Source organism: Xiphophorus couchianus, chromosome 13 (genome assembly GCF_001444195.1).
Source record: "Xiphophorus couchianus chromosome 13, X_couchianus-1.0, whole genome shotgun sequence".
In the NCBI taxonomy this organism is placed as follows: domain Eukaryota; kingdom Metazoa; phylum Chordata; class Actinopteri; order Cyprinodontiformes; family Poeciliidae; genus Xiphophorus; species Xiphophorus couchianus.
Window position 1 is genome coordinate 5,658,264 of NC_040240.1, and position 13,999 is coordinate 5,672,262.

Genomic DNA, 13,999 nt, shown 5'->3' on the forward strand with positions numbered 1-13,999 from the left:
CTGCCGTCTTTAGTGCGGAGACAGAGAGCGGGAGAGGGAGGGCTGCGTGGCGTGAGGCAGTGCGTACTCGCGATGTTTAGGTGAATCTACAGCCTTCTGCCTCACAACCGTAAAGCAGCCTCACTGAGTGCATGCACGGCGGCAACACGGAGACCTCTTCCTCCTCCTGCTGTCCGCTTCCTCTCTCTCTTTCTCCTCGTTTCATCCAGCTGCCGGCGTCTCTACGCCTGTTGGTGTCCGTCCTCCTCTTTTGTTTTTCTCTCCTTCATCCGTCTCGGCCCCGGAAAGAAGGAAGGAGCATCGGAGTTGAGAGGCATATCGTCCTCCCTCGTCCTGCATGCCCAGCCGGTAAGCTGCGACATCTTTACTTCTCAGCGTTGGTAGAAAGAGCGGAGCTGGATAGTCCCGCCCTGCAGCATCAGTATCAGGGAGAGGATGCTGAGAGATGCGGGTCAGGATGGGGGGAGGTAGAGGCGGCAGGTGAATGGTGGGTATAACTTCCGCTTGGATGGTGGATAGATGGAAGTGTAGGTATCAAATGTAAACCTCTCAGGGCTGGTCAATCAATTTTTATTATTTTTTTTACTGCATTTTCCAGGTGGGCTAGGGTCGTCACAAACTCACACACATCTGCCCACTTAGCAAACGTCTATACATCAAACCAATAAGGCAAACATGAAGTTTCTGTGGATTTTTACCTCCCAGTAATGTAGGACATACCAAGAACCACCGTAGCACATGTCACATAAAAATGAGACACATTAGTCAGGCATGTCAGCCGCCCACCCTTCACCTTTCCAGCTTCACCACGTCTCGTGCAGCATACCGAGAGTTAGCTGGGGTCGACAAAACAAGCTAGCTAAAAGCAACGTAGCCCCAACGGCGAAAGCCGAACAGCATCAGGCGGGAGAGAGAGAGAGAGAGGTGAGCTAAAAAAACTGAATGGAGGAGACAAATGAATGAGAGCGATGGCTTTCCAGGAGAGTTTTGCTCTGGCAATTGTGGGAAAGACTAAATAAATAAATAAATAAATCAAGAGAGGGTGAAAAAAGCTCGCGAGCTGCCTTGTGACTCTGCAGGTCTTTGTGTGTGAAGGAGCCAAGAGAAGCAGAAGTAGAGATGCTAAAGAATCTTTATTATATAGCTATGACATGCCTTGTATAGTGATAAATTACATTGAATAGTTAATAGATACACGATTAGTAGTATAACCTATCATGATAGTAGTAATAATAATAGTAATAATAATAATATTAAATTAATGACAGTTAAAGTGTGTTGACAATAAGCATAAAAATGTAGAAACATATAGACAGAAAGGGAAAGGAAGTAATCAGCATGTAATTAAAAGTTCGGATCTGTGTCTGTTCCTCTGGTTATCTACACACTGGTTTTATATATATATATATATATATATGTATATAGCCCATTGATAATCACTGATGTGTGTCTGCACAACTACAGCTATCTTTAAATAGAGCACCAGTCTTTGAATCATGTGTGACTGCCTATAGGTTGTTTTTTTTATTATTATTCCCCCTCAGCTGCTGCTATGGTATTTACTCCGCTGTTGCTAGGACACTCCCTTTGAACATCTTAACCGAGCCTTTCCATTGGCCCGCCGCAGTGATGCAAGATTCCCTCACCCCAAATCTGTCCTGAGCCCCCGTGGAAACATGCCCGTCTGCGTTTCCTCCTCGCTCCTTTCCTCGCTGTCACTCTTTTGTCTCACGCCCTCCCCTCCTCTCCTCTCTTCCTCCTTTCGTACTCCTCCTCTTCGCTCTCCTTTTTTCCTCTCTCTCCTCCAGTCCATTCCCCCTACTCTTCTCGCCCCTCCGTTATTGCCCCCCCACAATATATAATTAATTCTCGCTTTCTGTAATCCTCGGCTCGCATCGGTCTTGATGAACTCTGTGTCACTTTTCTTCCCCTCATAAAGTCTAATTGCCCGCTGCTAAATCGCATCAGCAGCATGTGGGAATGCACAATCATTCTCTCCTGCTGTCTCCGCGGAGGATTGCTGGTTTTGTGCGTCCCACAATGCCCCACTTCCTGCATCCATATGGGGCATCTGATTAGCCCTTCTTACCATGAGTCAGGGGGAGCAGGTTTGACAGGGCAGAAGACAGGGATGGGGGTTGGTGTGTCACAGAGGAGGAAACTCCGGTTACAATCACTAACTTGTATGGATTTCGTTAGAATCTATGAGTGAGAGACCAGCTCTGGAGTAATTGATAAATGTGAAGTGGAAGGAGAACGAAACACGTTTTTTTTTTGTTTTTAGAAAGTTAAACCACAGAAAAGTGGCTCAAGCTCCGGCGGATTAGAAGGAGGTTGTCTGTCTGTTTCAATTTCAAAGTTTTGCAACAGATTCTCAAACGGATTGGGATCAGGACTTTGACTAGGCCTTTATAACACATTAGCGCGCTTTGATCCGAGCCAGTTCACCGTGTCTCTGGTTGTATATTTAGGGCTGTTGTGCTGTCTGCTGTCATCTTCCTCATTAAACATACAACTGGCGCTACTAGGCGGATGTTTTACAACAATAACATTCCCACAGGATGATGCTCCCTCCACCATGTTCCAGTATGTGCATCTTAATTGGCATATAGGCCAGGTGTCGTGTTTTCTAACTGGAACATGCTCTTCCACATGTTTGCTGTGTCGCCAGCGTTGGTGCAGCAGCTAGCCTCGTTGCTTTTTATTAGCTGGAGGGAAACCAGAGAGCTGTGGCTGTGGACGGATTTTCAGTAAACAGGTTTTCTTCAAGGACTCGCCTGTATTAAGCTCCAACGATTACCAATTAGATTACATCAGAGCTCAAATGGTTGCGCGTAGTTTTTATTAAAATTTGTATCAAAATGAAAGGGGTGTGTCACAAGTTTCAGATTTTTATTTGTAAAAATTTGTTGAAAACCTTAAATCGTTTTCCTTCCAATTCACAATCGTGCTTCATTGTGTCGATCAGTCATAACAATCCCAATAAAATACGTTGATAATTCAATAGAGTGGAACAGAAGAGAAGTTTAGGTGTAACAGGAGCGTTAGGTATAAAGGTTCATGCACAAAAAAGTTCTTAAAGTGTTAAAAACAATACATAAAAAACAAGATTAACAATAATAATAATAACAATGAGATACTGTACAAGGCTGTAACAAAAAAAAAAAAAAGACTGCTCAGTTATCAGAAATAAAAATATCAGTCTCACAATCCTGGGAATGTCCATTGGAGTCTTATCACTTTTCCAAAAAATGCACATCATTTTTATCTGTGCTGAACACTGAAAAAGATGGACTATTTACAACATCTTCTATTCCTTTTATGATTGTCACACGACAAAATGTGAATGCAGGTGGTATGAGTACTTTTGAAAGGCCCCCCTTTGTGCACGTCATGCTGTAGGGACCAGAAGACGGGTTTGTCTGGGGTTAAGTCTTCAGATGCGTTGTCTAGAATCATAGTAAAATGATGTGAAATCATGTCGACTGTTTACCAAGCGAGGCACGGTGGAGGCTGTCGATGAAAACATGCGGCGCCAAATCCAGCTGTGACTACTCGTGCCTGAAATCTATTGAATCCTCCACTTTTACCAATCATTTAAATACGAGAAGAACATCAAACACGTCTGCCCACACAGCTGCTAATAGATCGTTTTATCTCCAACTTTGAAAAGTGGTTGTTAAATTCCCCCTAACAAAATAAAACTATGGAATAAACTGTTGTTTTCCCCTTTTTTTTGATGCACACTCCATGTGCTACTCCTTCAGTGAAATACGGCACCCTCTCCATAAGTCAGTGGGAAACATCTGTCATTCGGGGCTTTTCCTCACAAGCTAGATCAGTTACAGAGCCTGAAATAATACCGGAACCCGAAATGTGATCCGTCTGCACCTGGTAATTGTGTGCGCATGAGTGTGTGTTTTCAATCCAGCGCTGTCAGGATTTAGGGATTACGTCCTCAGAGCTGCGATGATCCCGTTAAAGGGGCCACAGGCTGGAGCGCAGCGAGAACCACAAACAGAAAGCTGGAGATTTTATTTGCCGCAAACAAAAAAGGACAGTAAAATGTTTAATACTTGCAGCTAAAGTAACGGGGTTGGAAAGAAACATTGACTCACATGCAAACTTTTATAGACAACACTCACGTCTTTACAAATATGTTTATTTGGTTTCAGGATGAAGGGTAACAGTGAAGTGATCGATTCAGATGGAAACGACTTTAGAGTCAATCTGACAGAAGCAGGTCAGTTCATGTAGCTCAGAGGCTGAATAAGGAAGAAAACAAACACTCTAATCTCAGTTTAATAATAATTGATGCTTGGTGAGAAATCTGTTAATGACAAATTTTTTTCTCTAGAGGAAGCCAGCAGCAAGGCATTACTTAGAGGGATTTACTCGTTTAAGTGAACTTGAAATATCAATCTCACTGTCCTGTCATCTATTAAATATATACAGCATTTAATACATGCATGTAAATCAAAAGATAAAGCCTTTTAAAGATTCTTGCAATGACAAAAGTCATGTAGAGTTGTTTGATCTGTTCTACACGAGACAAATAAAACAGAAAACAAACACTGAGCCGCTTCCTAACACCGAATTTAATCGGTTTGTTCTCATTTTATTTTAAAGATGATAGTACATGTCGGAAGGGCATATTATTTCTCTGTGATAGTGTCAAAGTAGATTACATAATGTTCCAAAACACAACATAGATACACATCGCTTTACAATAAAATCGTAAATCTTAACAGCTTGAAAGCAGGAGCTTTGCAGGAGTCTGTTGTTTCTGATTTTAATGTTGCAGCGCTGCTTGTCAGATGGGAACAGTTCATAAAGTTCATGGAAAGGCTGTGAGGAGCCTGACAACGTCCAGAGTCCTGTTCCTGTAGGCAACGTAAAGCACATCCTGGAAGAAAGTCGGGATGCTGCAGTGACACTTTCAGCTCCCGTCACTGTTCTTTGCATGGACCTTTTCATTTACGTTCATGCGGCTGATGCTTTCATCCAGCTCCAGCTGTCGGCCTGAATTCAAAATTTTACTTCTGAAATAACTTAAGATTAAATTTAAACCCATATTCCTTGAAACCACAGGAGCTTTGTTCAATTTTTGTAAACAATTAACAACCAATTTTAACATTAAAGCTATATTTGCAAGTTGAAAAACCAGAGAGACGCTTCAGTTGCTATGACGTCTCTCACAGGTCCATAATATTATTTTTCTGAATGTGTACACCAAAGGAACATGGCAGTTATAGAGTAGCCTAGTGTGTGCACCACTGCTTTTACAAGACACCACTGCCAGAAGAGAAAATAAATACTTTCTCTAAACTTTATGTGTGGAAGCCATATTGGTTCCAGAAGTTGACTTTTTAAAGCCAGATTTCCAACTGCAAGAGGCGATCTTGTTATATTTCCAATATGTAACTACAGTAGGTCAAGTTTGACTTCCCAATACAAACAGAACAAGCTATTTTACTCTGCATCAAAGGTCAAGTGGTCTTGGGAGCCTCCTGCTGGCCAGGAGGCCTTAAACAGTGGCTTAATTTACTTACTTTATGCACTGATCTATATGAAACTTATGAACCATGAGTCATGAACTTAACAATTAACTGATAATAAATTTTCATATTGAATATTCTTAACAGGAAATTGAACTCATATATGCATTTGAGTTTACGATACAGAAATGGTAATGCTAACAATGAAAAATGTTTCGATGAGTGTTTGGCAAAATCCATTGTATAGAAGTAGCGTTTTTGTTGTTGAAGGGAAGGGTAAAGATTAATGTCTATAAAATGAAGAACTCCACTTCATATGCTTCAATGCTTTACAACTAGAATCATTTAACGGACCAAAACATTGGCATACTTTCACTGGTTTGAAGAGAAAAAAGTTATAAAAGAATGAAGAAATTTAAGAAAAATCTTTGAATCTATTTGATTCTGAGAACTGAAAGTTTCAAGATCTGATCAATCTTCAATGATTGCGTTCACCTCTAAATGAAACAGACTAAGGTGGATCCATTCCAGCCTGTAACCAAGCTTAACTTAAGCAACAAAACTTTCTCTTTAGTATTGAATGAAGGCAGAAGTGGGCAAATTTCTGAGAGTAATCAGTTTACTCAGATCTGCCCCCGCGGGACTTCCGACAGCGTCGGGGCCTGCAATTTGTCGATGAGATCAATCGCTGTCCGCTAACGTTGACAGATAGTCCAAATGTTCACCCTCTGGACATATTTGAGATCAATGCCACCAGGTCTAGGGAAGCTGGAGCCAACGGGACCAAGTGGGAGGCTGAAGTGAGGAGAGTGGGAGGAGAGAGGACCGTTTATTGTTCTGCTGCTAGATTTCAGTGAGTGAGAGGGAAAATCATCTCTCAATGTCTACAGCGTGGGAAACAAGTATATGGATTTACATGGCAGCATCATTTTAATGTGAAGAGACGGCATATCAAATAAATATCCAGAAGGAATTTGTTATATAAACGTTGTAAACTGATTTGCATGTCTACAAGCGAAAGACGTACTTGCTCCTCTGCACTGCAGTAGAAAATCTGACACAAGATTGGATAAGCAGTCATTTGGCACATAAATCTGTCAGCTACTAAATACACGTGTCCATAGATTCATGTTCTTTCCCAACCTAACCACTAACGTGTACGACCCAAGAGCGGCCAAAGAACCGCAGGGCCAGGATTGGACCTCTGTCAAAGGCTGGAGGGGTCTACAAGAACATCAGCTACATGCTAAGTGTGTTTATTTGGAACTAGATGAAAAGACAGTCAATGGCCCTCAGTCTGAAGATCCATGCAGGATGTAGTCTTTGTGTGGATGATCAACAGAAATATGAGGAATCAGATTTGAAAGCAGTACTGACTACAGTCACCAAAAACACTACCTTTGTAGCATGCTCTGCTGAATTGAAATCGTGGACCTTCCTTATATTCTTGAGGAAGATTTCCTTGATCAGATGAGACTGGAGTCATTGATATCAGCTTGACCCATTTGATTTGGAAGAAGGGAAAGGCTGATGAATATGACTGGAAGTACGCTTTCTACACGGTCAAGCATAGAGGTGGAACTGTCATGCTTTGTGGCTGCTTGTTTGATAAAGGTTCAGGAGGAGCTAATGCACGGTACCACGTATCGCAAACTCTGGAGAAGAACAGGAGCTTTATTTCCTCCATCAGAACACGGAGAATCACCCAAAACATGTCACCAAGACAACGAAAAGGTTAAAGAAGAAGACATCTGAGCTTCTGAAAATCTGTGAAGGGAATTGACATTTTGGGTTACAGAGATGCAGCAAAGAACCCCGGAGGATTTCTGTAACGACCGGTGGGCCAGAATCTCTCCTGAGCTAAAAACAAACCTGGTAACCAATTACTGAAAATGCTTCTGCTCTGTGCTCACTAGTAAATGTTTCTCAAACATGTTCTAAATACTGCTTTGCTGATTGTCAAATAACTATTTCATGTAGTACAAATGGGTTTTTAACTTATCACAAAACGAGAGACTCAAGCCCCATCTCCATTGTCAAGTCTCACTCTGGACGGTTAATGTCCAGTTCCGTTCTAGCCAAGCTGGGTGTTCCTCCACTGGCAGTGCATTCCACACTATGAGGACATGACTATCGATGCTCTGATGATGTAATTTTGTGTGCGTACCCTTGGGCGCACAGTTTCTCTGAAATTTGTTGATATATCTTTATTCATTGTGGGTTGCCCTGTATAGTTGACCCTGTGTGTATTCTTCCACCACAATTGATGAAAAGGTTCGGATCGCAAGGTTTGACCACGGAGTTACCGATTTGCAGCTCGCCACCTCAAAACTACTACAGTATCGTCAATTGAAAATGGTAGTTGAGATCTTGTTGTTGACGTAAATCCACGCGCCAGTCAACGAAGGCACTCTGCTGCCAATCAAGAAGCCTCTTGCGCCCAATACCTGGCTAGGTCTGGCTAGTGCCACTCCTGATGTGGATCCAGAAAACAGCAAAGAACCACAGAAGATCTCCAAATGGAGACAAATCTGACTGGGGAAGAACCGGTTAACGACATGCCTGTGGAGAAGAGGCTTAAGTCCCTTAAATTTAGGGTCTGCAGGTTGTTGATGTAAAATCTGAGATCAGATTAAATTTCTTCTTTTTTGCTTGACCAAGGCAAAAATCTGCAGTCATTTTCTATTTTTAGTGCAGCAAATTGGGTTTATAGCTCAGTAAGCAACAGCTGAAATATTTTAAGATTGCATCATAGCAGAAATACTCATTATTCTTCATCCAATGCAGGTTTGCAGAATTATATTTTAGAACAACACAGGCTGTCTGATTTCCAGATCTTTTCGTCGTTATAGAGAATTTTACAGCAGTCCAAAACCAAAACCCTGCATCCATGTTCTATATTTGTTTGGTCAGATGGACTTTTACCTGGAATCATTCAATCTGGTGAACTGTTTTCATCATTGTGAATCGTGCACAAGTTTTCAGTCACCTTATGGAAGCTCATTAGTGGTAGAACAGAGAGTACGACAGCGTACTACCGTGGTATCAGTTCTCCTTACAGCTTTTTTTAAATCAGTACCTCTGTAAGTGTCAGTATGTGTCGGCGTGTGTGTGCGTGTGTGTGTGAAAGTGGCTTTGAAACCCATTTTCTTAATGGTTCGACTCTATGAAGTTAAAACAACAGGGAGTGTTTGTGTGTTTGCTCATGTGTTTATGCCAGATCCTAGCATGCCACGGACACACCAGGACGCTGGCAGCCCCGGTTTTATTTCATGTTTGATCAGGCTTGTGAGACAATACGAACACAGTTTTTTAATGTTTGTTTTTTTCACACACGCCCCCTCTCCCCCCTCAAATCAATAGGTTCTCATCTAGTTAGCTCCCATTGCTATTTTTCATCAAAACAACCAAAAAAAACACAAACCCCCAAACACAACAGGGATAGAAAATATCCCATTAGACAGGAATAAACCTGAAAAACGGCCAAGATCTCACGCTTTCACACCGGGGATTGACCGCATCCATTTTTAGTCCACTCTCTTCCTACTCCATCAATCCCACCCCCCACTGCCCCTTCCTTGCGCTGAAGCCAATTTCCGGTGTTTGAAGGTGCTGCTGCTGCTGCTATTCTTCTCCTCCCAGCGGAGCGGGGAAGAGTGTAGCGCTGCATCGTCTGCCATGTGAGACGCGCTGCAGCACTCTGTGAAGGAGCATCGCCTCCGTCAAGGACGGGCCCAGTCGCTCCAGCCGGCTTCGGTGCACCGAGCTCAATATAGACTGCCGGTTGCACAGGGGGTCATGGGTCAATTCGTTCCTCCTCTGTGGTCATGAGCCGCTGGCTGTGGATTTAAACACAATAGGACCCGGTTCTGCACTTTATTGGATTCGCTCTTCTTTTCCCTGCATTATGTTTAAATTTTAGTTCATTCATGATGGCGGTTTTGCTTTTTTGCCCTTGTTGGAGCAGCCAATGTTTTTCCACAGAACGTGCACCCGGTACAATTTTACTTCCTCGTTCCATTCTTCATTCCTGATGACTTTTGAGGTGGACATATTTGGATCCAACGCCGAAAGATAATCACTGGCATTGCACTGTGGATTTTTAGTGAAGTTATTACTCCTTTTATTTGACGTCAAACCTGGGAATGACATCACAATGTCTTATATGGGCAGCCATATTGGATTTTGAAGCTATTCACTGACGTCCAACTTTTTTAGTCAGACATCCGACTTTAGTGGGAGTTCTTGTTGTGTTTTTGACTGAAAAACATAGGAATAAAACTCAACTAAGTTGGTTTTGCTGTTTTAAAATTGTAACTTTATAAAACTTTGGTACAAAGCAAAAACGTTCAGCGCTGTTCCTGCGCTTTAAGATCCAGAGAAGGTGCCAAAATGACTGAAGTTTTCCCTTGCACACATTGTGTACCTGTGTAACCTGCACACAATCAGTGAGCTGGCTGAAAGAAAGCCGACAATGCTTACGGGGAAAAGTAATCGGCAACTACGGACTGGTCAGGTCATGAAAAATAAAGACAATCCTGGAAGCTAACGGAGTGTCACCCATCTCTTCTACATACAGCAACAATCAGAGATTCGACTTTTAGTGTTTAGACACTAAAAGTTTTACCATTAGTAACCCTGAAGTGGCTGACCGCAGACTGACTCCACAGTAATATAACCCAACTTATTAACCCGCTGATATCTACTCAATAAAGAGGAGAATGGCCAAAAAAATAATAATATTCTGAACAATATTCATTTAGAATCAACTACTTTACATATATTTTTGCTGAAGTCTGTTTCTGAAATACAAATAAATCATAACATACAACATTTTTGTAACAGTACTAATCAATATTTGTATATTATGTGGATTTTTTTCATGAATACTAAACACGTTTCACATAAAATTTTACATAAAACTGTCTTGATCATAAAAAAACCCAACTCATTCCAACTTAATGCACATATACGCAAACCATCATTAATGTAAAATTCCAATTGGCCTAAATTTGAGTTAAATCAGACACAATTTGTCCCTTCAAATCAACTCAAACGTCCTTTTGTTTTCCACCCCCCATTGAACGCAACCCGGCCTATAACAGCCCCCCCAGGCATGCGGGCGTCTCCTGACCCGCAGGGAAGCAACGTGTGAGCCTCCCGCCGAGGACAAAGAGCAGCTCGCCTGTCTTTGTTTACAGATAGCGGGGCTTCTGGGAAACGGCGTTTAACGACTACATACAGCACGGCCGCATCATCAGAGCCCTGAAAGAGCCAGGTGTGTGTTCTCGCTTCGACAGGCGCTGGTGAAACGTCCCACTTCTCAAATAAATGTAGGCGCTCCAGTAGATCCGGATACCACTAAGCCTGAAATGCTTCTGCTTTTCTGCCGTTGTAAAAGCCCCGACGCCTTATCGTGGTATTCATATTAATATTCATGGCTACGTTAAGTATAAAACACAGTCTCCTGGTGTGGAAAAATAAAAAAAGATTAGAAAGTAATAAACTTCATTTTCTCAAAAAATGGTCTGTGGCTGAAAGGAAAAAGATCATCAAAAAATACAAACATGTGGATTAGTAATTTAAAGAAGGGATCTGTGCTTGCAGGGTTACCATATATTTAGCTTTTTTGTAGTTTAATTGAAAAAGGACTGCAGATCAATATGTTTTTGCATTTAAACATGCCATAACATCGCTCTCCGTCAATCAAAGCATCCTCTACGCTTTTCTCTGTCAGCTTCGCAGCACAGGCTCACAATGCTCATTTGCAATCGCCCTCTAAGGAGGGCATGGCTTTGGACCGGGCATGTGTATGCATGTGTGTGTGTGTGTGTGTGTGTGGGCGTGTGTGTGTGGGGGGGTGTGTGTGTGTGGCACAGAGGAAGGGAGAATAAAGGGGGAGGGGCCGTGCAGGAGCGTCACAGGCTTCGCTTTTTAGTTTCCATCTCTGACATTCTCTTTTCCTTAATGAGAAACAGTTACATTTATTGTTGCCTTTCAAAATAAAGCGTATCGATACTCTTCAGAATAAATCAAATCATGTTGGTGATGGCCATAGCAGACGGTTTGAAATAGCTAAATGCAGAGTTACTGCTTTGGATTTTCAGACTGAAGTTTAGGCTCGCTTCAAAATAAAAGTTTATAAGTCCGATTAATGCAAAAGCAAGTTCCAGATTACCAACAGAACTAAACCGGATGTGAAAAAAAGTTGTTCTAATAAATCTCGCAATTTTTAAAATGAGAGGCTCGCTCTTTTATTTGTTGACTTACTTTGAGTAGCTTTGAAATATCTCACAGGATTTTCATAATAATTATGGATATTCTTGCAAATGTAACGCCTCATGTTTCATAAATGAGTTTATAATAAAATGATGTTTCACATTGCTAAAGAAAGTACGACAAAGGTCCTTTTTAATTTGCCTTTCCTCTAGATTAGCAATTTGGAAAACCAGGTTGAGGTTTCTATGAGTACTCTTCAAAATAAAAGCCTCCATATTTAATAGAGCAGATTATTGAAAAGATCAAATCCACAAGGCAATGGGGAGCTAAAACTGGCATGAAATAAACTGATTCGGTCGACCCTTTAAATGATTCATGTTGTATAATCTTCAATGTTGGTCTTCAGCAAGAGTGGGCTTCAAATTCCTAATGGGCCTAAAACCAATTGAGTTACAAATTGGGATTTTCAGAATACAAATGTGGAAATACTGCAGTAATAAATGCCTTAAGATTAGCAATGGAAAACACAAGAAAAAAAAATGCAATGAAAATGAGAAAAATCGCCTCTAGTTCGGGTATCACTTGAACTTTTGAGATACTAATCAGCTCCCCGATGTGAAAATACTTTACTGCGACAGCTACGCGTCATAGCAACTGTCCAAAAGTCACATTTCTGCAGCTCAAATCTTATGATGGTGGCTTCCATATTCCATTTAAAGACAAAAGCATCTGTCGTTGGGTCTAAATCAGATTGGAAAGGCACTTTGGTGGCACGCGGTGCTACAGGATAAGTGGCAGCCATCACCAACCTTTCCTGAGGATTTTTATTTTAGTTTCCTTTCAGTGCATCAAGTGTATCTGTGGCCTGAGGCCAGTTGGCTGTAGGAATCCATTAGCACTGATGTTCTAGCTGCATTTGACAGAGTTAGCTCCCACTTTATTCCGGAAAGTCACTCTTTGTCACATATGCTGGGTTTGTTTCGTATTTTCTCTCTCCTTTCTGTCCTTAAATAACCCGATCGTTCTGATGTGATCTAAAAATTAGACTTGCATTGGTTTACGTGAGGCTGAAAAGGCCGTCTGATTCCTCGCTCTTCGAAGGCACAGCCACAGCCTCCTGCTCTCATCGCTATCTTTAGATATGCTGACAAAGGCAGAGAATCAAAAGAACAAGTCAAACAGGTGTGTGAGAAGAAAGGTGCATCAAGCAGAAGGCATCAAAGAACAGCCTTTATGGATGGAGAGAGCGAAAAAGTCAGACAGATCGGATTAAAAAAAGCATTTCCTGCTGACTTTTTTTTTATCTTATCAAAGAAGCATCTTTTTCAGCAAGTTGTACAAGCGAGTCTTTCTATGCGAGCAGTTTTTGAGAAATCTATGACAAGAGAGAAAAAAAGGAGTAAATTTCCACCAGAAAACTCTGAAATTTTGAGACTTGTCCAATTTTTTGACTTTTAAAAGTCTGAAATTTCCTCGTTTTTTTCTACAGATTCATCTTAGCATTTCCGAATATTTTTGTAGCAATGTTTTTGCTTTTTGAAACTCTGACGTTTCTATTTTTTTTTTCTAGAAAAAGCCCTGAGATTAATCTCAACATTTCTGAGTATTTCATTGGAAATGTACTCCTTTTGACGATGGCCCTGATACGCTGCTGCTGGACGGTTAAAGCTCTCCAGACCCTTCTGATCGTGTCTGCTCTCTGGAGAAGGCAGAGCAGGCTAATATTTGATTAACGGGACACTGAATCATGGTGACGCTCATAAGTGCAGTGTCAATATCAAAGTCTTCCGGGATTCAGGCTGATTAGGTGCAGCCTCCTTCAGAAATACACACTAACCTTATGTACTGCGGCTCTACCACACACATTGTTTTCATTTTTGATATGCTGCTCAGACAAACAGCACGGTGTACTGAATTACGTGATGCACTGCAAAAAATGTCAAATATTACCAAGTATTTTTGGTCTAGTTTAGTTTCTAGGTCAAATTTCTTTGTAGACTTGAAATAAGTGGGCGTTAATACCACTTAAACCCAACATTTTTGACTTATTTTGCAGACGTTTTGCAGAAAACTCAAGAGAAAATGTGGGGATCTATTGATTCAGAACAGAAGAAACTGATTGATGTAATTTGACAGTGTACAGGTACAAAACTGCTTTGGTTTGTTAAAATAATATTTGAGCACACAGCTGTTATCCACCTCTGGAATCCAGAGGGCCACCTAAAGAGTTATGACGGGCCGGATTTGGCCCCCGGGCCTTGAGTTTGGCCCATATGCTCCAG

The 13,999-nt window shown here is 41.5% G+C and overlaps 1 protein-coding gene across 2 annotated transcripts in view; it reads left to right on the top strand.

Moving 5' to 3' along the window:
• fam49al (family with sequence similarity 49 member A, like) overlaps positions 1-13,999 on the top strand; it is a 40,169-nt gene continuing 26,170 nt past the window's right edge. Inside the window, exon 1 of one of the 2 annotated variants that reach the window (XM_028035150.1) lies at positions 1-348. The gene's annotated coding sequence lies outside the window, so the exon portion shown is untranslated. The remainder of the gene's footprint in view (positions 349-13,999) is intronic. The other variant, XM_028035153.1, reaches the window with a different exon arrangement.